Source organism: Ambystoma mexicanum, chromosome 4p, assembly GCF_040938575.1.
Source record: "Ambystoma mexicanum isolate Mex_15411 chromosome 4p, UKY_AmexF1_1, whole genome shotgun sequence".
NCBI classification, from domain to species: Eukaryota; Metazoa; Chordata; class Amphibia; order Caudata; family Ambystomatidae; genus Ambystoma; species Ambystoma mexicanum.
In genome coordinates, this window is record NC_090927.1 from 722,906,827 (window position 1) to 722,930,356 (window position 23,530).

Sequence of the window (23,530 nt, forward strand, 5' to 3'; positions counted from 1 at the left end):
AAACACAATGGGTCTGTACTGTGTAAGTAAATGTTCTCAACAATTGGTGGTAATTGAAATAGAATATTCATTGCTACATTTGCGTAGCAACTTACACCAACTATATTTGAGAGTTTAAATGGACCAGGTAGGTCTGTATCTGACTGCTTTTTTTGGAGTTTGTCTTCCTTCTTTGAAGAAGTACCTGGTTTACTTTCCCTAATTGATTCTTTTTTGCTTGTGGCACTTGATGAAGTATTACTTTCTTTTACTCTCTTTGGAGGATTTGCAGTGACAGCCTGTTGCTTTTCTGTTTGATTTATTTTTCTTTTATAATGTTTTACTTTTTTTGGAACAGAATATGTGTTTAGATGGGGGTGTATAGTGAGCGAAGTCTATTGTATTCTAAAATGCAAGGAATATCAGCGTTTATTTTACTTGCATCAAAGTTGATTAGAAATAGACCGTCAAGTGTACGTAAGCGTGATAGTGCTATGTAGCTCATGCCTTCTTTAAAGACTATGTTACCAATGTCTATCATTGCTTTGTCTAGGGTAAGACCTTGTGATTTATGAATGGTGACTGCGTATGCAAGAGTTAGAGAAAATTGTTCTCTGCATACATACATGTCTTTGAAGAGAAGGAATCGAGCTGTTGAGCGTCCTATTCTTTTTACTTCTGAAAGTTTGTTAAAGAGAATATTGATAAACTGAATTTTGTTGTCACGTGAAAGCCAACAACTGTACCCAGTGCTCCATTAACTAGTCCTTGGTCCACGTCAAGGTTACGTTTCAGCATCACTCTGCAATTTAAGGATAATTTTAATATCTTTTCCAAGCCTGCTGTGTTTGAGATTGATTTTTCTAAACTATTTAGTCTTGTTGTGGCTTGGTCACACATGAGTAGTGTCATTCCGTGTAGATCTAGTTTGTCTGTGGCGCTAATTTCCATTATTGGTTGCATTTCTTTACTTAACATTATTTCATTGAATTTGAAACAGCTTGCAAGAGTTGGCATTAAGGCCATACAATTGACATTTTTGTGGGCTAATTGTATCTGCAGCACATGCATTATCACCATAAGTGCATGAATGTGCCAGGTTTTCAATATTGCTTCTGCTTCTTTAGAAAGTATACCAACTCTGATACTTTTTAAGATGTTGGCATAAGTGAGATCTGCAGATTGGCGCATGTTTTCTGTTAATTCTCTGTATTGGAAATGTTGCCAAAGGTTGACATTTTCTATGCTGCCAACAGTTTTACGGCAGAGTTTGTGTCCTAATGTTTTAAAAATAGGCTCACCTTTTACTGGTGTCAATTGAAGAAGATCTACGAAAACAATAATGTGTTTTCCTGCAAAGAGCTCTTCAAAGTTTGTTTTGAGTACTTCTTGTAATCTGAGGTGTATCAAAGCCAACATTAGGTTGGACACCAGGCTCACTTCATCTATTAGTAGCATTTTCATTTGTTTCAATACTCTGCGTAGTTCCATTGCAGCTTCTGCAGAAAGTTTGTAATAATCTAATTTGTTTTGGTGTTCTACTGGCAGGACTAGTAATCAGTGTAAAGTGACACCACCTATGTTGTAGGCAGCTAAACCTCTGGGGGCAATGACAACAGCTGACAGTTTGTTGTTTGTCAATTGTTGAAGGAACTTACTGATGATTTTGATTAGGAATGTTTTGCCAGAACCAGCTTCACCACTGACATACAATAGTATAGGTTTGTAATTTTGACAGGTGCATTCTTTGTTTTCATGTTGTACACCATGTGCAATTTCTTTTGTTACTTCTTGAAAAATGCTACGTTGCTCATTGTTTCGCTTTGATTGTAGTATAGTTAAGTCTTCTTTATCTTCATACGGACACATGGCGTTTTCTACTTCTATCATAGCTAATTCTGCCTCATTTGTTATTAGAGGGTCTCCCAGTGGTTCTTGGCTTCCTGTGACAGAAGGTTGACTACTGTCAGGAGTGTCCTTATCTAGTTGGGCCTCGAGTTCTTTTTCGTGTTGCTGTTCATTGTGCAACATTGTTTTGTACTGTGCAAAGTTTACATCAGTTATACTGCTTTCATTTGCTTTGAAAGCGTCTTCATATGAGTCATAGTTATCTAGTATTTCTACTTCTTTTCTCCATGATTTAAAGAGTTGTAGCAGGGACATGTAATATACTTCTTTATGTTGAGGAGTCTTTAATGACAATTTGATATGATTAATTAAATTTGGTTTGGTGAGTTTTATTAAGCTGCCTTCACAGTTTGTCACTTTGTATTTTCGGTTTTGTTCATCAGGTTTTATATTATTTTTGTATGTGTAGTTTTGGGCTATGTGGTAAAGACAAATGGTTTCCAAAGTGGTACTCCTGTTTGGGTAGTATGTGTCCAATAAATTGTTTTTTAAAATGTCTTGGCTTTTGGGATCATGTTGGCTATTGTTTCTATATCTTCGTATGATTTTAGAACTCTTTTTCTAGATTTAGCTGGACCAAGACTTAGCCATACTATATTTGCAGATTTACCATACAATGCAGTACCAGTTAGTCGATCAGCAGCTTCATAGGATCCACATTCTCTATGGGACAGCATTTTTATGCCCAAGCTGTATAATTTCTGAGACACTGTTTTATCTGATGACAGGTCATTCCAGAGGTCTTGGAGCTCTGTCTTTTCTGATTTGGTTAAGTATGCTGTGACATATCGTGCAACTGCAATAGAATTGTCTGCAATGTACTGCACATCTATGTTTGCATTCCATAAGTGGGCAATGATTGCATTGTAATCATTGATATATTTTTCTTCTTCATTTCTTTTTATGCAATATGTATTTTTAGGTGACCTACCTTTAACACTATGGCCCTCATTACGACCCTGGCGGAAAGTGACTGACCGGACCGCCACAGCGTAAATAGCGTTTCCGCCATTGCACGATGGAGCAAAGTGCGGCCCATTCCGACCCATCGGGCACGAGCACCACGGCATGGCGGAAGTGCAAAGTCCGCGATGGCGGAAATGACCCCAAAACGGCCCACACCGCCGCCGTACGGCGCCCTAGGTGCAATACCGCCACCCATCATAGCGGACACCGCAGTGAGCGCCAACCGGAAAGTACGGTGACCGTAAATATACGGAAACGGAAGTAAAAACATGGGCCCGGAACGGGAAACAACACGCCGTACACCTATCAAACCACAAAATACACACAACCACTAAAAACACCACCCTGAGACACATCCCAACCCGTCATCCACCCTAGTGAAACCAAGAAAAATGGGAAAAGTAGCGAAGGAAGCGTGCGACCGCAAGCGGCAGGTCCACTTCTCCCGTGAGGAACTCACCGTGCTAACAGAGACCCTCCAGGAGAATGCCGCCGCCGTCTTCTCCACGCAAATGACCAGGACGGCACTTGCGAACAAGAAGGCCATATGGGCCCTGGTGGCACAGCGGGTAAGTGTGGTGGGGACCGCACCCCGCAACCCACAGCAATGCAGGAAGCGGTGGGACGACCTGCGGATACGCGTCCGTAGCATACTTTCTGCCAACCGCAACATTGCCACAGCCACCGGGGGAGGATCGGAATCACCCATCAAGTTGACCCCCTGGGAAGAAATCTGTGCCTCCACCATTGGAATGGAGAGTATAGAGGGAGTCGGAGGGATGGAGAAAGGAGTGCAGACATCCGGAGAATCAGGTAGGTGGCCCAAATAAAACCATGCCAAATCCACAATGTCCAATCATGTGATCCACATGTGTCCACATAGCGCAACAGCAACACATGGCCAGGAGAACGTCCACACACATTGGCCTGATAGCGCACTTTAAAACCACAATAAATACATAAATAAGTAAAAACCCCAAAAACACCCACTACACGTGCAGCAGGCACACCCTAACTGCAGGCTGCCAAACAACTGCACCCTCACTCCACACACAAATGAAACCACCTCCAAGGCCCCGACCCAAATCACCCACAGGTACCACCCCAATGCATGTGATACATTGCCATTCCAATTCCCACAGACCCATTAATAACGCTCGCCCTCCTTTACTCCACCACAGGGTCCGATCCAAACGACGAGCTCCAGGACACCCCTACCAGCACACCTGCAAAGAGGGCCAAGACCGACGGCCAAAGACCCTCCACCTCAGCTGCATGCATCAAGACACGGCAGCAGCACATATCAAGTGGCAGCACACAGGAGGGAACATCAACAGGCACCCCAGCAGCCAGCATGCCCACAACAGCACCACCACGGGTCCCCCCAATGGATGCCACAGAAGGTACTGCCTCTGGTGGCAGCAGCACCATAGGTGACACCCCATTAATGGCAGCATGCTCCGACACAGAAGACGGGGATGTCGAAGTCAGATCCATCCATGACCTGTCCCAATCCCCCTGTCTGTTCCATCCCGTACACCATGAGGATACCACGCAGGGGCACCCACAAGACGACGACTGGCCATCCCCCACAAGCCCTGTGGCAGGGCAACATGAGGCGAACAGCCCCTCTGTGACACCCCCGCAAATGGCCATGGCACAGCACAGGCAACAGTCCCTCGACCAGTTAATCGTGCAACAGCAGCAACTGGCCACGCTCCTCAAGGACCATGCCGATGGATGTGGGGGCACTAAGGCAGACATAGAAACATCAACTGAGACACTTAGGGCACAAATGGAGAGTAGCACCGAGAGCCTGAGAGTCCAAATGGAGAGTAGCACCGAGAGCCTGAGAGTCCAAATGGAGAGTAGCACCGAGAGCCTGAGAGTCCAAATGGAGAGAAGCACCGAGAGCCTCAGGGGGGAACTGCATGCGACGTCCAAAGACGTATGTGCCGAACTTGCCGCAGTGCGCCGTGTGCTCACTGAGCTCTCACAAACCCTTAGGGACATGCATGGACGTGAGCAGGCAGAGACATCATCCGTTGCAAGTTCCGTCCAGGGCAGCTCCCAACGTAGATCTGGGAGGAACCTGCGCTCCACAGGCAGGGGTGCCCCTGATACCCGCAGAGGGGGCTTGCAATAGCGACTGCCCACTGACAATGAGCATCTTTGGACACTGGTGTTCGGGGGGGAGGTAGGAGGGTGGAGGGGGTGTGTTGGGCTCACTTGGGTGGCGGGTCGATAGGGTGTTCAACATGATATCACATATGCCATAAACAATGCACGATCAACCAATGAGATGTGTGGACAATGATCTTTGTGTACTAGGCCATCATAGGCGTACAGTCCATATTGTGCATGTACCAGACACACACAGTGCCACGAGTCCCGTGTCCATGTATCAGCCACCAGGCGTGAGTGCTAGAAGCATGCATCTATGAGATGCTGACGAATTTCACGGCCCTCCTGTGCCTCGCAGACTCCTTGAGGTGCTGCCACATCCCCACCCTCATCATGACCATCTTCAGGTGCTTGCAGTTCTGCGTCAGGGGGCATGGGCACATTTCTACGTACGCACATGTTGTGTAGCATGACACATGCCATCACCATCTTTGCAACCTTCTCATGGCGGTACAGGAGTGCCCCGCCAGACCTGCTGAGGCACCGGAAACGGGTCTTCAGTAGGCCGAATGCCTGTTCAATGACTACACGGGTACGTGAGTGGGCATGGTTGTAGTCCTCCTCATGCTGGTCCCGTGGGTTCCGGACTGGTGTGAGGAGCCATCTCTTCAGTGGATATCCGGCATCACCTGTATGTGGACGATAAACGAATAATGTGGAATGCCATTGCTACGTACGCACCCCCCCCCCTTCCTGCCAGGTCATTGCCGCATCACATACCCCACATCATCATGCATGAAATGAGACTCACCGAGTAGCCAGGATCTGTTCCCTGCGTGTCGCTCCATGTAGCGTGGTATTGTTGAGTTCCTCAAGACCATAGAATCATGGGTTGATCCAGGGAATCGGGCACAACAATGTGTAATGATCCTGTTGGAGTCACACACCATTTGTACATTCAGAGAATGAAATTGTTTTCGGTTGCGGTACTGGGCCTCCATGGCATGTGGGACGACCAATTCCACATGGGTGCAGTCGATGGCACCAATGCAACCCGGTATGCCGCCAAGTGCATGGAATCCCACTTTTGTGTTGGTAATTTCCTGCTCCGAGCGTGGTAGAGAGATGTAGTCGTCTGCGTGCTGCAGGAGGGCATCGAGCACTTGCAATAGTGTCCGTGAGAACAGTGGCTGAGAAATGCCATGCAACTGTCCGACTGTGTGCTGGTAGGTGCCTGTGGCCAGGAAGTGGAGTACAGACACCACCTTCAGTAGGGGTGGGATGGCGGTTGGGCTATCTATCATGCTGACAAGGTCAGCCTGTGTCATGTCCACAATGGCGGCTATGGTGTCCCGGTCCAAACGGTAGAGGGTGTGGATCTGCTCATCAGTGAGGTTGAACGGATGTGCTCGGAGGCGTGGGATTGCGGGCTGCCTGCATGGTGGTAGTGGCTGTGCTGGCAGCCCTTGCTGGCCCTGCCTTGCCCTCCTCCTCCTCCTGCGTCTCCTCCGTGCGGCCGGTTGTAGTTGGTGTTCGTCTTCTTCTTGGAGTTGGAGTACTTGCAGTGCTATCAGGTCCCCCAGGGCCAACATCGCGAGTCCTGCCGGTAGCATTTCGGAGTGGGTGTGGTTGTGGGAGGAGACTGGGTGTGCAATTTATGTGTTTCCAGGCTGTATGGCCTCCACCTGTGGTGATTCATTCCACCTGTGCAAGCTGCTCTCCCCTTTGGGCGAGCACGTCCCGCACACAACGCTGCAATTCGAGGAATGGCATCTTGCTATTACAATCATGTATTTGTACCCGATGGCAGTGTAACATTGGTTGATATGTTCATTCGGCTATGGTCCCATTGTTTCACATGCATTCTTTGCAGTCGCGAACAGACTTGTGAAGGGTCAGTGGAACGTAGTACTCGAGTAACGGTGGACCCTCATGCATCACTGTACCGAGGTTCACCGACGGGCGGGGCGTGCCATTTGTGAGTGAAGGCAGTTGCCATTTTCACACACAGCCGCACTAGATGGATTAATTTGTGATTTCAAGCGGCCACAGATGCCTTTTCGACGTGATGTTGCAAATGAGGAATTCGAAGGGCGGCGCTTTCGGTCTTCAGCTAGCGGCGAGGAGATGCCCACAGGTCTGACTGCAAATATAACGTTCTATTGTTCAGGGTCCTTGGGACAGGGGCCATGGCGAGGATGCAATGATTGATATGAATAGTTTGGGATGCGCAATAGCGAAGTGGATGATGAGGCCGGACGTTCCCAAATACATGTTACTTCACAACACTGGAATTACGGGCTGGGGCACAGTGGATTTTGCAGGCTGCATAACGCACAGACTCAATGGAATTCTCACATGTTATGTGAGTATGGAAACAGGCGTTATCATTACGGGATGAGGGTATGATGAATGGATGCATGGACAGATGATTTGATACGGTGTTTGCCATGTACAGGGCTTCTTGGAATCTGTCCGCCTCCCCTGCGCTATGTGATGCAGGGCTGCCATAGTGGGACCATCGTCTATCTGGCCTTGTTGAGCCCTCCCTGTCTCGACGCGCCTTCAGACACTTGTGTCCATGCACGTTACCAATCCCATCTGATGGATTCTGTTTTCACAGACGCATGCACAGGTACACTCGTTTGTGATGGTGTTTTCACCTCGATATGGATAGTTATGAGTCGCAAGTGGTTTTGGGGTGGTGATGATCCTTTGGAGTGGGCTAGCATGCATATGGCTGTGGATTTAGTGTGATCATTGAAGTGAGTTGTTCGAATGTAGTTCTGATGGCCATTCTATTCTTTTTCTTTTCTTTTGGTTGACAGGTATCTCCTCCCCTTTTGCCACTGCCATCTGTATGCCACTCCTGCAGATGGGTTTTACTCCCGACACCTGCTGCTTCGTGTTAATCAGTGGAGCAGCATTACGATCTTATGGGACGATCGCCAATGGGCCACATGCCCTTACGCAGTACTAGTGGCTCGGAGCAACATTTCGGCCTTTCAGCTGGACTAGTGCCTCCCTATTGGGACGGCCCTGCGGTTCTAGGCGCTTCCATGTTGCCTTTTCGTACGGGAATGTAGCCCCTGTGTACCATGAAGGAACAGGGCGTCACACAAGAAGTAGCTGGTCATTTATTGCGGATGCAGCCCACAATGGTGAAATGTGTTTTGGAGTTCATGGCCTAATGGCTGTATGGGCTTGGTGGATTTGTTGTGCATTAAATTTCTATTCTGATATGGGCCGTGTAGCGTTCTTCTTTGCAAGTGATGTGGCATATTCCTATTTGGGGGGCGATGTATTGTGAGGAGATCTGCATTGGGTTCCAGCTTCGGAGTATAGTTGCGTGGTACTGTGCTGGGCGCGTTTGCCTACGAAGCCCAGTGAGGTCAGGGGTGAGGGCTGCCAATATGACTGTTTGAATGATGTCATGCTCAGGGGCGGGGGATTAGGTTTTGTGTAACAGATGCCGGTCAGCCAGGTGGATTGGTGGAATGATGTGATTATTGGAATATTGCTGGTCACAGGTGCCTGTGTTTGCGTGCGTTTCTTGGTGGGAGACTGAGGTCATGTCCATTGGTATGGCTTCGGTATTCGTGCCATCTGTGCCCTGCAGCTCCCATTGGCCCCTCTTGTGATTCTTTTGTTCGTTGGCATGCATGGGTGACTTGTACATTTCACTGGTTGCATTGTGACTTCGTTGCACCTACGGGGAGTTGTACTATGTGGCCAGGGAGCGGTGTACAGGCACTCAGTGGGGCCGTTTACGGTTGATTCGCGATGCCGTACTTCTCACCATGGCGGAATGGTACTTTCCGCCGTGCTTGATGGCGTTAAGTACATGTCCGCTAGGGTCGGAATTCGCGTACCCTTGCGCCATGGTGCTAATTACGGTTTGGCATGGCGCGCGCGCGCGTACTTGGTGCAGTTAGCGTTGGCGTTCACTACGGTGTCGCTAATGGCATCGTACTTTACGGTGACGGGTCATAATCGCACCGAGCGCTATTCGATGGCGGTATTGCATTTCCGCCATCGTTTTTCGATTTCCGCCAGGGTCGTAATGAGGCCCAATGTCTAACTGAAGACATGAGGTTTTTCACTTGACCTGTATTTGTAACTGGTCTAGGGAAACCAAATCAGCATTTTTTGTAGTATTTCCCTTTGTTTTTGTATTTGCGACGACAACATTTGCCACATGTGTGTCTTTGGAATTGTAAAATCTTTGCATGAAGATCACTATTTGTGGATTCTGATGGAATTTCACAAGTGACATATTTTTCAATAAACTGTAAAACAGTGGCATCACTGTCTTGACCAAATTTAGGAGCATCTTTAATCCATAAAAGCATGTGGACATGTGGTGCTCCTCTGGCTTGGTATTCTTTTCTCCAAAAGAAGTTTTGCACTTCTCCAAGGGGAGGAACAGTTTTATTACAAATAAAATGTAGCACAGCAATGAAGCGATGGTGAAAATATCTTGAAACATTAACAGGATCCTGAGAACAAAGTTCTCCAGGTGTTAGTATATGTATGTTTGTTTTGTTTTCGTTTGATATGCGTAGGAAAGCATGTAAATCTTCCCATGCATATTCTGCACAACTTAATGTAACAAACCATTGGGTGTGCCAAGGTTTCTGATCATACAACGTACATCTCCATGATGTCGAAACCAGTACTCTTTAGTACCACGCATATTTGCTAATACATTTGTAAGATTTGCTTGTAAAACCTCATCTTTTTGCTGAACTTTTTGTAATAATTGTGTAGCTGTCATATTTTGAAAGTGTGATTCTGATTTTAATATGTGTGCAACTCTGTAACATAAAGTTGCTAGTTCACTTTCAAAGAGTAGGTGGAATATGTATTCCACATTTTGTCAAAATCTGGGCTCTTCAGAATATATTTGTAATGAGCGATATTCTGATGCTGATATTTGAATAGGTCTATCATCGTATCTTCCTCCTTTGCCAGTCGGAAAGAGTAGAGGAAAAGCACGTGCTTCTATACTTTTTCCCGTATGCTGATTGGTGATCCGTTTGGTTGACGCATTTGGTACGTTTCCAGTGCTTCTTCTATGGTGTCATTAGAGTGCAATGGATGAATTATAAAATGGTCTAAAGTGTTTGATATTGTAGCAGGAGCTCAAAATGACCAGCTTCTTGTGTCTCTTGAATTATTTCAGTTGTATGTTTCAAGTTTTCTTCAATATTAATTTCTTTGTAATATTCATTATTCTCTTTAAGATATTGCAGGGCTTCTCTAACTTTATGTAAATCTACCAGTTGTTGCCAATTTTTTTTGTCTTTTGTAGGTACTCCATTTACCAAGATAATTAAAGATTGTTGCATTGGACGTTGCACTCCTAGATTGTGTACATATTCATTTAGATCTAATGGTAAATACACTACTTTTCCATGAATACCTTTCACTAATTCAGAGGGAGGTAATTTTGCAGTTTTTGGTTGAAGGCGTATTATTGCTTGAAATGGGTGCATTATGATGCTCTCATATAAATTAAGTTGTTGAAGGGGTTTTGGTAGTGGATATAATTCCAAGTTATTTGTGATAGCACGTGAAGGAGTTTGGTTGTTGTCAAGTTTTGTAGTGCAGTAACTGCAAAGTATTATGGGGTCAGTTATTTCGTATTTGTTTTCTGCTATAAGGTAGAGAGCTAATTCAAACCATTTAGATTCTTCATTGTCTTCTATTTTGTATGATAGGTCTACAGTTTTTGTGTTACTTTTATAAAAAGTTCTGCGGCAACATACACACACGTGGTTTGGTACTTCAGCTGAAGTACTTTCAAATTTTAGTATTTCTTTTTTGTATGTGTGTAGTGAAAGGTTGCCATGTGAAGAATTGTTACGAAGTTGGTTTACAGCTAATTCATCTTGTAGTGGGTTTCACTTCCAAAATATTTTGTCTGGATATAGTCGATTTCTTTTAGTAGGTCTTTTGCTGTACCATGTAGATGAATGTTATTTAAATTGGCTAGTGCTAAAGCAGAACTTTTAGCATAGTACAGTTTATAAACTAGATTTCTTATACTTGCATGATGTGTTGATATCCTTTTGCTATCATGGAAGGTTGTTTTGCAAGTAGGTCCTGTAATGCAGGCAAATGAATGTCCTTGTAGTCCTGTGTACTTGCTACTGGACAAGCATCCATATTTTGCAGTAGTTTAATTTTGATTTTGTCTTTGCTTTTCACATATTGATTGAGGAATTGGCGTAAAGATTTGAAAATTTTTTTGGGAATGTTACACATTGACGTGCCCGCCATTTGTACACTAGATGTTCTGATTCAGTTGAATGGAGGGGTAAATCTACGTTTTCAGGGCATATTTTTGTAAGGAGTACTTCTTGTTCCATTATGGTATTATTAACTTTTTCATAACCTCGATCACTGCTATGTATGGCAATTGTATTTGTTTGCTTTTGTTTGTACGCTTCTTCATTAAAGTATGGTTCTGTGCTTGTAGTGTGACTCCATTCACCTCCACAGATATTTAAGAAGTTATTTCTATTGACATTTCGTGTATTGAGAAGTCTTTTTTGTAATTTAGTTATTAGTTTTGTTAGTGGTTTTATTCTGTTTAACACTAAAATAAATAACTTTCTTTTGAGAAGAATTGCACTGTCTATCAACGCTTCTAATATTACTTTTCTAGGATAGGTTTGAAGTGTTGAACCTGGTTTTTCTCCCGTTTTCATAAGATTTTGAAGGACTTTGTGACGGAACATTTTGGCTAAAATACTTTTCTTGGTATGCTTACTTTGTTCTACATCAAGATTTATAGAATAAGTTTTATTTGTAGTGATAGTTGATTTTCTGTTAATTGTTTTTTGGTTTGTTTTACTTTTTGATAGAGGAGGCAACGTTTTTGTACTAGAAACTTCTTCTGTTTCACTACATGACTGTATTAGCTGTTGTGTTTCAACTTTTTTTTTACAAATTATGCTATAGATGGATGTTTATGTTGGAGAGTTTTCTTTTCATTTGCTCTACTTCTGCGATCCTTTCTACGGAGTTGCTTTTTAGTAGGCATTCTTTAGGGTCTGTTGAAAAAAATGCAGAAGGTATGGGTTGGGGTGTTCTGGAATGCATGTGTGTTGTGTGCATGAGTGTTTGAGTAAGATGATAAAGATGTATGTAATGGTGTGTGATTGTGCTTTGGGAAGTACAACTACTAGGGATGGGTATTCTTGAATTAATGTGTTACTAAACTGGGGTTCAGATGACAGAAAAAAGAAAGCCAGTGGTTTGGAGAAGTATAAATAGTATATCTAAAGCTATACAATTAAAACAGTTGTTTGTTCTACAATATCTAAATTCTAGCGGCTGAGTTGGGTAATTTGTGTGTCGAAAAATAGGAAGTTGTGGGCCATTCTGCCAGTAAATCACTGTTTAAGACGGGGGGATTTTTGGTCAGAATGGTGCAGAATCTCTATTTTTAGGCACAGAAATAGCATGAATTAACCTTACAGTGTGTTTGAGTAATAATTCAAATATTATGGTAACATTTTACTTACTTTTTTTCTAAAATGAGCAGTTTGCTTCTTAGTTGTTCTTTGTACTTCAAATTCGGCAGCTTCTTTTCTGGAGAATGGTCTTCACTGCAATTGTAAAAGAAAGAAATTAGTAATTTGGTTTGTATATAGCACTGTTTTTAATTAAGACATAGATTTTTTAAATTGAAATGCTCAGCGCCTTCCTCAAAACCATTAAAACTATTTTATGACTAACTGTAGGAAAGAAAATATCTTTACTATGGCTTGTGAAATTCATAATGTACCACTGTATACCACTATTCCTGTAACTAAGCTTTTACACATAATAGTGAGTCAATGTCATAGCCTGCTTTTCCACGTAATAGTGAGTCAATGTCATAGCCTGCTTGTCCTATATAAATGTAAGTAATTATATAAATTGAAAAAATTAAAACCAATTATGTGTTTGTCCAAATATTATTGTTTGAGATTTGATCATAGAGTGTGAATGTAATTTTGTTTGATTATATGTAGTATATATATTTTATTTCAAACATGTTGGTTTAACATTATTTGCGTGTGTGTGTGTGTGTGTATGAAGAAATTAAACGGTATAAAGGTTTGTAAGTCACAGTTCATTTTAGGACAATGAAAAAATGATTGTAGATTCATTTTACAGATTATACAAGGTAAAAGTCGGTTAGAAAATGTGTTCATGTACTATATAGAAAATATGCATACCTGTAGTTTGCGTTCATGCATATGGATATGGACGAAGCTGCAAGTAGAAATCTTGGCGAGTTGTATAGTATTTCTCGTAGATCGTGCTTGCCAATGGTATGAGACTTGTACTCCGAGAGATTCACCGTACATTTGCAGTGCTGATCTATGATGATGCAGTCACATGTAGAGGTCTTGGATTTGATTGGTGGATGGTCATGTGATTTCTTAGCTACATCCAATGAGGGAATGGTACAGAGAGTGAAGTGGAAATGGTAGAAGGGCTGTCCATGTTACGATATGTTTGCGGACATGGCGGTAGTTCTAGGACACCGCATATTACATCCAGGGAATTTGGGGTGGGGAGGCATGCAAATGAGATTGAATGTAGCAAGGGATTGGTCAGTAAAGTTTAGTGAGTGTGTTGTGCTAGGAGAGGTTTTCTCAGATATTCTTTTTGCTGAGAGACGAACAGATAGCTATGGCTGAGTGTTTCAAAAAACAGATTGTGTGGATTTTGGGAGACTCGTGGATACATTGGTTGAAGGTGCATGCAGAAAGCTGTGGAGTATCTATAGATCTTGGATTCCCACATGTGGAAGTGCACTGGCATGGAGTGCATGGAATGAAGTGGTTGGACTTTCTACCTCTCTGTGCAACTTTGAAGATAGAGGAACATCCAGACATAATTGTAATTCATTGTGGAGGGAACAGTTTAGGACATGTGTCTGGAATTTCTTTGCAATTTGCAATGAAAGAAGGACTTCAGAAGATCATGGACATGTTTCCAAACTCCAAAGTAATTTTCTCACGGATTGCGCAGAGACAAATGTGGCTTCGTTCTTTCTCATGTGGTCCACAAATGGAGAAAGCAAGGCGTAATGTCAATAAGGCTGTTTGTGCCTTCCTAAGAGATTTTGGCATGTCCTCTTTTCTCAATGAAAATATTATGTTTCGTAGTACATACATTTTTCGCAGAGATGGATTCCATCTTACTTATGCTGCCAATCAGATTTTTCTGAGAAATGTACAAAATGCATTGCAACCTTTTTTAGAAATACAGCATCCATTTTGAAGTAGGTGTTAAGTATTTATAATTTTTGACATACAAACACCTCCCAAAGGCTCTTTTCAGAGCCACCACTTGCTCCCAGAGAAAAATGCAATGGTTACAATAGGGTAGCACCCCAATTTTTGTTATGTTCGCGAACTGTCTGCGGACTTTTAAGATATACAAAGGGCCCTGCTTTATTTATCTTCACTTCTTTTTTTTAACTGTGAAAGGCGGCTCTGAAAAGAGCCTTATTTTTTTTGTTGATTTTTGTTATTTTGTATTTTTTTTGGTTTTTTATACACGACACACTAGGAGAGGAGGGGAAAGGAGGGTAAAGGGGGGACACCAACCACAGGGATAAGAAAGGGCAAGCTGAGAGAGGAAGATGTAGAGTGGGTTTTATTTGGGTAGTCAGCAGGTCTTCTCGTGCTCTGAGACGATAGTCTCAAAAGCACTCCGAAGTCGCTCCCCCCTGCAGAGTACTGTGTCACAGTACATACATACAACTGTGACCCTCGAAAGGTAAGGGTCATCAGAATTCTGTATGGCCTGTGAGGCAGCTTGAGGAAGACGCTCTCCCACAGAGGTGTTCCTTGTGGTGACAGGATCAGAAACGGAGGATGAAGTAGAGGCAATCAACCTACTACGCTCTTCGCAAGGTACAACCTGGTGAATGGCCCCATTGTGGAATGAGTTCAGGTGTTGCTTCATGGTCGTTGTCCCAAAGCTGTACGCACCATGCCTCCCGCGACTGAGCACCATTTTGCACTCATTGCAGGTGACACGGTTCGCACGAGCATTAGGAACATTCCCATGAACGGTAAACAACCGCCACACCCAAGAATCACGCCGAGGGCGCGTAGTAGGGATTTCCCCTACCTCATTCTCGTCATCCTCTTCTTCCTCCTCTGTATCCTCACTCCTGTTCCCCTCTTCAGGCCCTTGGGGAGATGGTGGTGGTGGAGGGGGTGGGGTGGTGCTGAGGTAGATGTAGCACCAGGTGGCAATAGTGGAGACATACTTGTGTATAGGCGCGTTACAAATGCCATATCATATCATATCATATCATGGATGTCATCGTCTTGGAGATGGAAATCTCAAAATCTGCAAAGTATGCATCAAAATGCAGTGAGCTCTGTGGAATAGCCAGAAACACAATGAGAATGAGCTCTAGGGCGTGGTCTTTTATAGGGGTGCTTGTACGCGGTTCGCGGACATGCGCGCCGTCCGCAAGACAGATCGAACACCAAAAAAGGTTCAAAAAGTCACAAAAACTATGTGGAAACTTAGGATTAGTATGTGGGATTTGTGGTATGGTGAGTTTTTAATGAGAAATATTGTGGATTACTTGGAAATCTACTTTTAAACTGTTTAGGGATACGAACAGTGTCCGCATTCAGAACACGCGATCAGCGTGGGCGCGGTCACATGATTGCTTTGTGAGCATGTTCGCTAAGGAAGCGGCCGTCCGCAGGACACCCAATGTACGGACATTGTTTTGTGCATGCGTGTTGATGTTCTACAGACACTGTTCGGGTCCTGAACTAATTAAAAGTGCATCACACGTAAAACGAACAGTTACGGACAGCCATTTGTTCCTAGAACAGTTTCAACTTGCTAGCGAACACTACGAACAGGCATAGTGTTCTTAAGGACACCTCCATTTTCGTTTATTTACTAACATTTCAGGACAGTACGAGTGTTCTTAGAACAGTTTCAACTTGCATGAGAACATTACGGACAGATATAGTGTCCTCAGGACACTTACATTTTCGTTTATTTACGAACATTTCCGAACAACCGCGCTGTCCATGGACACCTAAATTGGTTTTAACACAAAGAACTGAAAGTAATTACAACACAATATAAAAAAGTAACTTTATTTGACATAAATAAACAATTTATGACTGAGAAGGTGGGGCAGAAACGGAAACAAAAACAGGAGAATTACGGATTTCAACATAATTGGGATCAGGTGAAGAAGGGATGGAAATGTCATCAAAACGTTTTGGTCCATAGAGAGGGTTTGGGGTTAAATGAGTGGGATATGGTGAGGGGGGACAAGTACAGGTGTGACATGGTATGTTGTTGGTAGTTTTAGGTGATCTTCCACAAAGTTCTTTAAATCGTTAAAATTTGCTATAAGTTGGTCCATTTTTTGGTTAATGTGTTCCAGAGAGTTTTTCCACCGCTTCTTTTTCTGTGCTAGTGGCAATTTTTGTATGGTCTGTAAAAAAAATGTATATGTTAAATGTATACAAAATAATATTTATTAATTGGTTTATATAGTAAAGTGTGTACCATTAGGTGCACTATCTTCTGACATTTCGTCTTGTGGGAAATGCTCCTCTAGCCACTCCAGAGTACTACACATTTCTGTGAGAAAACAAAAAAGTAATATATTTTTTTTTATCTTATACAGAATGTTTATAAATATGTGAGTAAAATGAAGTGCACTTACTATTTCAGGAAAGTATGTGATGAGTAGTCTGTACGTCTGGTCTTGCTCTTAGTTGTGTAGTGTCTGTGAGGTAATTATGTTGGAAGCCACTTTATCTTCTTTTGGTATATTCCATTTTAGAACATATTGTATTTAAATGAATGGTTAGTGTGTTACATATTTGGGTTACATTTCTTAAGTATTACTACATATACTTTGTATGTGTGCTGCTTTGTGAATTTGTTAAATGTTCCTATGTTATGATATAACAATTAAACATACCCCCCAGAGTTTTTAGGTGGTGGTACTGTTGTTCGAACATGTCCACGGACAGTCAAATTCAGTAGAAAGAGTTCAGTATGTTCCATATTACATGTACATGAAGTCAAAGTTATTATTGTTAAGTTGTTCTACTAAAAAACTATGACATTCAGTAAAAAAACTTTGTTAAAGGGACGTTATGGTTCAGTTGCGCTACGAAAAACCTATGAAATTCAGTAAAAAAACTTTGTTAAAGGGACGTTATGGTTAAGTTGTGCTACTAAAAAGCTATGAAATTCAGTAAAAAAACGTTGTTAAAGGGACGTTATGGTTCAAAGTAAAACCGAAAAACCCCTGAAATTCAGCAGTTATGGTAAGATAAGCAACCATAACTCGCGCCACCGTGCACTGCTAACACTATCACCCAGGACATCAAAGATGACATCACAAATGTCATTGACATCATATGGCTGGCTCTCCCTTTTTTTCCTTTACTGACATATCTAAGCCACATAGTTTTCTTCAGTAACAGTCAGGAAGTAAAAATTGAAAAGGTACTATATTTGTAGACTTAGGGTCAAGTCATATCATATGAAACATATATATAGCGGAAGACACAGGCTTGAAAGAGAGCAATCCTTTCTGTGCATGAAGATAATCATTAGAGTTATCAGCACTTTCTCATAGTTTTATTTTTATTACTATACCTTCCCTGTATATGCTCATATTTGTATACATTGTACTCACACTCCTTTCCTTAGGGTTCACTGACATCATTTGATACACCTACATACAGTAAGTAGCAGCTTTGAAACAGAGCAATCATTTCTCTGCATAAAGATAATCAGTTAGGTTATGAACTCTTTCTGCTACTACTTCTGCTTTTTGGCTTACTTCTCTGTCCCTGTATATACTCATATGTGTATGTCTTGTTGTCTCTTTGTGTTTTGTCTGTATTAAGTGTAATTATGTATTAAGTGGGTTTTATTAGCTACTTATTACATGTTTCACAGTACGCAAAACTCTAATAAGAAAGCAGTTATCATTGCATTATTCTACATGGAAAGATTATGAATATTGCACCTTCATCATGTATACTGCACACACTGCCTAAGTTTCTGCATGAGTTGCTTAGTATACTGGATAGAACTTCATAATAGAATGCTATTTATATCAATGCATTTCTTAATGCACTAATTAGCTCATGATATTTATTCAAATGATCCTTGACACTTTTTGGTCAACATTATAATAATCCCTCCTACAGAGTTTTCATGAAAAGTAAATGCACATGTGATGTCATCAGTGATGTCATTAATGACATTTGTGATGTCATCTTTGATGTCCTGGGTGTTAGTGTTAGCAGTGCACGGTGCCGCGAGTTATGGTTGCTTATCTTACCATAACTGCCAAATTTCAGGGGTTTTTCGGTTTTACTTTGAACCATAACGTCCCTTTAACAAAGATTTTTTACTGAATATGATAGGTTTTTAGTAGCGCAACTTAACCATAACGTCCCTTTAACAAAGTTGTTTTACTGAATATATATATACACACTCAGGAAAAAAACTGTGTTAAAGTTGCGCTAATAAAAACCCATCAAATTCAGTGAAAAAAACGTTGTTATAGGGATGTTATGGTTCAGTTGCGCTATTAAAAACCTATCAAATTCAGTGAAAAAACTTTGTTAAAGTGTAGTTATGGTTACTTTACACTAATAAAAACATATCAAAACCAGTGGAAAAAGTGTGTTAAAGGGGTATTATTGTTACAAGTAAAATCGGAAAACCCCAGAAATGTGCCAGTTATGGTAAAATAAGCAACCATAACTCACGCCATCACTGTATACTTCTAAGAATAACACCCATGACATCAAAGAGGACATCACAAACGTCATTGATAACATTACTGATGACATCACATGTCTGGACCCTTCCTTTTTATTCACTGACATATCTAGGCCAGGTGGTTTTCTTCACTGACAGTCAGAAACTGACAATTGAAAAGGTACTGTATTTGTAGACGTTACCCTTCTCATATGTTCTTACAGTACTTTCTTAGGGTTCAGTCGCATCATATGACACATATACTTAGGGGAACAAGCAGGCCTGAAACACAGCAATCATTTCTGTGCATAAAGATAATCATTTCGCTTATGAGAATTTCTGATGATACTTCTTCTTTTTTTGCTTACTTTACTTTCCGTGTATATGCCCCATATTTGTATGTTTTGTGGTCTCTTTATGTTTTGTGTGTAAGTAGTACAAGTATGTACTAAGTGATGCATTATTTGCTTAGTTATTACTTGTTTCACAGTACGCAAAATTCAGATACTATCCAACATTGCAAGATTATAAATGTTGCACCTCGATGGTGCATGCTGCAGCCAATGCCTATGTTCCTGTATGAGTAGATTCCTGTACTAGAAAGAACTAGGAGGTGACATGTCAACAATACTCCATCGGGCAGAGCAAAGATGGTTATATATCCTGGAATCTGTCAGACATGGTTTAAATGTCTCAATATAATGGAACAAACTGATACATACTTGAGCACTTCTTGTCCACCTGATCATTTTTTGACCCCGGCAGATGCTTGATCATCGTTTACTCATTCTTGTTTGCAACTCATTCTCTACCATCCATCTTTGGTGAGCGACTTGGCATTGATTTATGTTCAACTAAGCAATCTCATTGCATTCTATGCATCTCATTGGATTTCAGTTGACTCCGGTGGAGGCGTTACCTTCCTTTACTTTGCATTTTGGGTGAGTTGTTTGATAGTGACCTATGTCTAGCTAAGCAATTCTTTTATACTCCATGTAGGCATATATCCTGTGCCGTGCCAGGTGAGTACTCATTATTAATTTTAATTTATTTATGTTTTATGATCTGTACAGGATTGATAGTTGTGGTCATTATTGATCACCTTCACAATTTATTCATCTCACTCCCCCTCTTGGTTGAGGTCCCGGTTTCATTTGGGACTCGTGGACTATATACACCCATTTTCGAGCGCAGAGCAACTTGGGTTGTGTTTTGCGTGCTCGGGGGCTGTAAGAGGATTCAATTCAACACTACAGCTAAGTCAATGCCTAGTCTGGGATACTGAATGGAAACCCTTATTGATATATCTTTACGTCCAGTTCATGAGTTCTGGATGACTAGCCCTATATAACACCCCTCTCTTGGAATCCCCCTGACCCCACTGAGCCAAGAAGTAGTTCTGTTTTGCAAGTTTAAACGGTTTATTTGATAATTTAAACAATATATATATATATATATATATATATATATCAGTCAAACACCTTTATTCGGCCAAAAAATGACCATCAAAGTACATCCTGCAATAACAGTTCTAGAAATAGAGATGCAAATCGAAAACAGAGTTACAGGGAAACAACATTAAAGAAAACAACAGGGCAGTACGAACATGCCGCCCCCTCCAAAAGAGACCATAGACAGTTCTTTGAAACAATGGTCTAGACCCACCATCCCCTTACTTCAACCATTTCCCATGGCGCCTCTGGCCCAAGGTGGTCAGATTTGCCCCTGAGAGGGGGATGCTGTTAGGAAAAACCCCAGTGTTAACTCTGGCAGATCTGGGAGGGACAGCAGAGTTTAGAAAAGGGCGCATGCTGATTGAAATCCCACTCATAGCCAGTTGGCCTGCCCGCCCCCAACCTTCCAAAACCCGGTTAGCTGTACTCTGGTCCCAAAAAGAAAGTTTGATGCTATCCCTGTTGTTCGTGCCCATACTTGGAATTCTGCAACAGCCCACCAAAGCTTCTCTGCGTACAAATGGGCAACCTCCAGAAGTGTTCAGCCAAAATAAACATTTGTTAAGTAGGGCGTCCTTTGGTTCAGACTTGCTTACTGCCAGTTTGGGAACCCCTTGTAGGAAGACAATAGGTCGTTTGGGCTTTCCTTGTTCTGAGGGTTTATGCTGACCCCCAGACTTCCACAGGCCCTGGTCTTTGAACTCAGCACACACAGAGCCCGAGATAGCAGAGGACTGGGCCACCGAAGGTAAAGACGTTACACTAAAGTTGGAGACCTTCCTGCTCTCCCTGGTAATGGCATGGGGAACACAGGGCCCGTTGTTAGAGAATGATTCCCCTAATGCCAGGTTAAGGGGGACGGCAGTCCCTTTGGGGGTGGTCAGGACTGGGGGGACCTGAACAAGTAAACTCTCCAAGGGGCTTTCCTGGGATAAGGCCTTATACCCCACGGCAGCTGCAGCGGTCACCATGGACTCCCCCTGGACAATTCCACCACCCTTCAATTGGGCCTCTAGTACAGATAGCAGGAGAGCCTTGATGATGGCCAGTTCCGCCAGAACTTGATTGCACCCACACCCCCTATGTAACAGAGCCTCCTCTGGGAGTCGGTCATTGGACAAGTTACACTCATAATTACTGGCGACAGTTGGTTGATTGATGGTCTCAACCATCCGGGGTAGGGTCAAACGGGGGGAGGGACTAGCCCCAGAGCTCGTAGATGAGAGAACATCACTCCACGAACTCTCATGGGAGCTGGAGGAGGATTTGCCCCTTAGGACAATTTGTTCCAGTCTGTCCCCTACAGCCAGGAGGGATGACGCAAGTGCTGAGGGGGTTCCATGGGAAAGGGGTCCGATGGTTGTGGCTGTGGTCTGGGCCGAAGCCGTGCTTTGAGACAGGGGAAGACTTGGTTCCGGCTTGCCACCAGCATCTCCGCTGGCATCCGGAAACAGCTTAAACAGACCACCCTGGTTACTATGCAGGGTTACTTGGCTCCCCAGGTGCTGCTGAACCATTACTGGTGGTGGAATTAGTGTCACTGCTAGGGTGCCGGATATAGGCAGGGACTGATTAACAATGGGCTTGGTGGCAGGCAAGCCGGCACATGTCTCAGTGGCCACCAAAGTAGTGCCCATGGTAGTTACTGAGGGTACCCCCCCCTGTGGTCGCTGTCTCCTCAGTACCACAGTCTTACGCTGGAATTTCTGCAGGGGGGGGTCATGGTCAGTGAGTTGGGGGCAGAAAAGGAGTGGGGGAAGCGGGGATAAGGGGTCAGTAGTCGGCTGCGCCATAGCCGAGACTTGTGAGGTTTCTGTGTCCAGATACTTATGGAAGGGCACGCCACACACCTCCGTCGAAGTCCGCCTCCCCAGCTCACCTCTGTTTTCAATGTCCAGTCCGGCTGGGCTCCAGCAGCGCCGAACACCAAGCGGCGCCAAACACCGCGCCCTTGCCCCGCCGCGGGCTTCACCGCTGCGGGGCTAGCGAGGCGCAGATAAGCCCAGGGGGGCGGGGCCACAAACCAGGAAGTCCCGGAGTCCACCAAGCGGCGCCAAACACCGCGCCCTTGCCCCGCCGCGGGCTTCACCGCTGCGGGGCTAGCAAGGCGCAGATAAGCCCATATATATATCACACTTTATAATAAATTAATAATTGAATATCACACTTAATCTGAGCAGTAATCAATAATGGATAGTCCGGCACTAGCACACTTCTTTATAATCAATGATGAGTAGTTATAGGATGGATACGATAGCAACAATACTTTTATGGTTTCAAATGGATGCAATGTGGAATGAAAATGCAATACAGAAAATACTCAATATGATTTCAACAACACAATGTAATCACTTTTATCTGGCAATCCACTCCACCCCTTTATGCAATGCAAGGAAATGGAAGGAAAGCACACAGTTCTCAGAAATGCAATAAAATGTAATTCAGTTCACCCCAGCAAGCTTAGACTACAGGTATGAGTTTGAAATACAGGCAAAAGTGCTTTGATATGTGCTGGCAATTAAGTGAGGAATATGCTGAAAATGCTTTTAATTCCCTTCAGGAGGTTCAGGGTGAGTGGTATCTAGTTAATATTAGTCCAGGCTCACTCTAGCAATGATTCAGGGATGGTTCTTAAGAGGCAAACGAATTTTTTAGCAAGGAAAGAGATGACTGCTGATGGTTACACGTGGCTGGATTTTTAACCAAATCGCAAATCGCGGTAAAATTCGCGAGTGCGAGAATCGTGATTACGGAGAAAGTATAAGGAGTAGGAAGTCGGTTCTAGGCTCTCAGAGGAAAGTTAAACCAAGTTCCTAGCCCAAACGGTTCCAGAGATACGGACGATTAAATAAAGGTAGTTTTTCGGATTTGAAATTTTAAAAGTTCAAAGCGACAGGTTACAGCTTGCAGCTAGAAAATGACAGGTGACAGCTTTGCAAATGACAGGTGACAGTTAGGGGGCAGTTCTGGTTAGATTTAAAATAGGTTGAATTATATTATTTTAACTATGAGATTGGTTCTGCACAGTTCTGCTAGGTACTCACAATATATTTAGAAATAGGCCTCGCCACGGATCTGGTCAGGTTTTGGACTGGACTCCGGTTCTGGTCTCGGCACTTCACAGTGATCTGGGTCAGCTCTCTGGTTCTGTGAACAGCGGTCTGGGTCAGCTCTGCTCTGCTGGTCTAGCCTCTCTGGATTCTGGATACTGCTCTGCTTTCTAGGTACTGCTACAGGTTCTGGAGATTGATGGATTTGAAGTCTGGATCTCTGGATGTGAAGTCGTCGATCAGCATGCTCCGCAG